Below are 3,730 nucleotides of genomic sequence, written 5' to 3'. Positions count from 1 at the left end.
AAAGTCTCCCTTTATGGAGAATGAACTAACTCAGTCTCATAAGGACAAATACTGCATAAGAACATTACTGTAAAAACAGAAGGATAACTAGTAAGATGTATATAAAATTCCAGAAGGAGAAAAGAGATATGAAAAGAAAAGACAACAGTAAATCACTAGGATAGAAGAGTTTAGTGGGTGGGATAGGGGTCCAGGGAGGGGCTATGTGTGCTCTGAAGGAATAGGAAAGATTTAATAGGGACTGGAAAAAAACAGGGTAAGAGGTATAGCTCAATAATAATAATAAACTAAAACACAATGTACATGAATGATTGAAACATTAAATGAAAGATTGTTTAAAACTCAATGTACATAAATGAAAACAATGTAAATGAATTATTGTATGCAAACCAATTTTTAAAAACCCACAAAAATAAAGTGGTTTTGGAAGGTACTTGAGCCAGGATTGTGAATCACTAAGTGACAAGCTTGTGTCACTGAGGGTGGGAATATTATCATGTCAGAGATAGAAGCAAACCATAAAACCCTGGGTCATACGCCTAAGTGGTAAGTTCACATTCAAGGAATGATTGGAGAGGAGGGAGAGAGGACAGCAGTAATAAATGAGGTCAAAGAGTTAAAAGAAGCATTTTGATTAGTGACATATTATTCAAATGTTAAAAGCAGAGCCCGAGGACAGAATCAGATAATTTATGAAGCACTTGCCAAATCCAGGTGAGAAGGGCATCTTGGACAAGGTTGGTAGCAGCAAGACCTGAATGAGGTCTTAAAAGTATATTCTGAAAGTAAAATCAACAGGATTTTGTAAAGCCCAGAAGGGAGATGTGAGGGAAGATAGACAGTTGAGGGATTAGGGTAAGGGTTGTTTTAGCAGCTGATGAAATTGTAGATGCTTATTAGATATTCAAGTGGGAATATTAGGGAGCTCTGGTGGCCTAGTGGCAAGAAGCTGCACCACAATCCCCAAAGCATGATGTTCAAATCCACCAGTTGCTCCACAGGAGAAGAAAGGGCAATCTCTTCCCACACAATTCACTGCCCCTGAAAACCCACTGGAGGATCAGTTCCAAGTGGACAGCACACAACAACAGCAACAACTAGTGGCACAATGATTGAACACTTAGTTGTTCAATAAAAGATCAATGTGCCAAACTCACTCGCCACTCACAGGAGGAAGATGTGGCAGTCTGCTTGTTTAACTAGCACAACCTTGGCAGTTCTGTTCTATTTTATGGGTCCACTTATGGGGAGTTGGAATTCACTTTAGAACAACAGGTTTGTTTATTTGATGGAAGAAAATAAAAACAAGGCATCCAAGGGAGTCTAGGTAGAACAAAGGTGTTGCCCATTTTTAGCAATATTAATATTTTCCTAAATTTACTTGGTCTTTCTTTTCTTATTTTGGAAGTAAAATGTTAGCAATAAAGTTTCACCCTGACCTAAACGTTTTCCCCCCAAAGGTAATCACTGTCCTAAAGAAGGTCTATATCATTTCCAAGCATGCTTTCATATTTGTAATATTGAGCTATGCTGTAACTTTGTATATGCTTTAAAAAGTTATAGAATGAATATCATACTGTGTATATTCATCTGCAGCTTTGATCTTCAGTCAGATTGACCCAGTGAACTATAGATCTGAATCTTGCCTTATCCTATGCAAGCTCGTCCATGCCCAAGAGTTGATATATGCAAGTTTATTAATTCATTTAATGTCATAGGCTGGGTTCTCTAGAGGAGAAAAGCCATTGAGATATCAATAAATCTTTTTCATATACATGACAGAGGATCATCCGTAAAGATCATCAAAGTGCTGACATCCATGAGTCAGGCATCAAACTAGAGGCTTCTCTTAACTCATGGAATCCCACAACTAAGATAAAGGGAATTCTGGTGGCTTAGTGGTAAGGAATTGTGCTTCCAACCTAATGTCACACAGTTCAAATCCACCAGCATTCACCACCAGAGCAGTGAGCATTCTCCCCATCTCCTTAGAGATTTACTGCCTCAGAAAACCCACCTGGAGGGTCAGTTATGAATTGGTTCATCTCCATGGTACATGATAACAACAATAGCACTAGGCAAATCCCAAAGAAATAAGAGCTGCAACACAATCTGGCATACACACAACCATGCTATTGTAGCATTATAGTAGAAAGAAAGTGGAAACAACCCAAAGGCCCGTCAATGGATGAATGGCTAAAAAAAGGTGCAACAGTGGCACAATGAAGCATTATGGATCATTACAAAATGATGAAGAGGGGTTGGAGAAATGGCAGTTTCTGGGGAGAGTGGGGCTTCGGGCGGCGGAGGCGGCACAGAGGATGCGTTTATGGCCTTCTACAGTGAGGTGAAGCAAATAGAAAAGAGAGATTCGGTTTTAACATCTAAAAATCAGATTGAGAGATTGACCCATCCTGGTTCCTGCTACTTCAACTTGAACCTCTTTGAGGTTCTTCAGATAGATCCTTAAGTGACAGATGAGGAAATAAAAAAGAGATTCCGGCAGTTATCTTGGTGCATCCTGACAAAAATCAAGATGATGCTGACCGAGCACAAAAGGCCTTTGAAGCTGTGGACAAAGCTTCCAAGTTGCTACTTGATCAGGAACAAAAGAAGGGGGCCCTGGATGTAATTCAGGCAGGAAAAGAATACATGGAACACACTGTAAAAGAGCGAAAAAAGCAATTAAAGAAGGAAGGGAAACCTACAAACGTGGAAGAAGATGATCCTGAACTGTTGAAACAGGCAATATACAAACAGACTATGAAGCTCTTTGCTGAACTGGAAATTCAAAGAAAAGAAGAAGCCAAAGAGATGCGTGAAAAGAAGCGACAAAGGGAAGAAGAGATTGAAGCCTAAGAAAAAGCCAAATGAGAGAGGGAGTGGCAGAAAAACTTTGGGGAAAGTTGAGATGGTCATGTGAATAGCTGGTGAAATTTCCAAGCAAACACAAAAGGCAAGAAAGAGAAGAAAACTTGAACTTTCCTGAGACCACCAAAAGTAAAAATGTAGCAGCGTGAGCCATCCCTTGAGGTCACAGTCACAGAACCTTCCTCCAACTGCCACCCTCCCCTCCTGCTTTGAAGGACTCATTCTTTCTCCCACCTCTACCCCAACATAGAGTAGTATTTGCTTTTTAGTCCATTTTGTTTCAATACAGTTTAATATCAAATCAGAGTCATTCTTTTGTACATTGAAATGAGGGACTTGGTTTTAAAAAACAAAAGACCTTCCCCACTCCCCACCCTATGAGCAACCAGGATAGGACGTTGCCACCTTGGTGCATCTTCTCTTCCCACAGCCTGTAACTTAATTTTTTGTACTTCACTGGAATGGTGATGGTTAGAAACTTTGTGTGTAGTTTATGGACATCATTTAATTAAACACGTTACTTAAAATGGTGTTGCAGTGACTTCTGAGACCAGCCCGGAACACTTAGGAATCGCTTTTCCTTCAGCTGCTCACTTCTGAGTGTGGCATCCTTTGCAGCTCCAGCTCAGACAGGGAAGGCAGTGCAGGCAGGCAGAGGAGTCACTGTTGACCTGCTGTCATATGGTGTTTGGCATATGCCCTCCTAATCTGCCTGACTAATCAACATGGCATGAGGCTCCAAGGCACCCAAACCTGTACACTTTCCAAAGAGCTAGCTGTCCGCTAGCAGCTCGTTGTGCCCCAGCCTGTCTGTATTCATTAGTAAAACTCTGTATGTGTAATAAATTTTTATACCAAC

General features: G+C 40.6%; 1 pseudogene; it reads left to right on the top strand.

Moving 5' to 3' along the window:
* Positions 1-2,269: 2,269 nt before the first annotated feature.
* On the top strand, positions 2,270-3,084 carry LOC102862703 (annotated as a pseudogene).
* Positions 3,085-3,730: the final 646 nt, after the last annotated feature.

The sequence above is a fragment of the Elephantulus edwardii genome, unplaced genomic scaffold (genome assembly GCF_000299155.1).
Source record: "Elephantulus edwardii isolate Elephantulus edwardi_28Jun2011 unplaced genomic scaffold, EleEdw1.0 scaffold00099, whole genome shotgun sequence".
Lineage (NCBI taxonomy): Eukaryota > Metazoa > Chordata > Mammalia > Macroscelidea > Macroscelididae > Elephantulus > Elephantulus edwardii.
The sequence above is the reverse complement of the archived record's forward strand: the minus strand, read 5'-3'. Positions and strand labels throughout refer to the sequence as shown.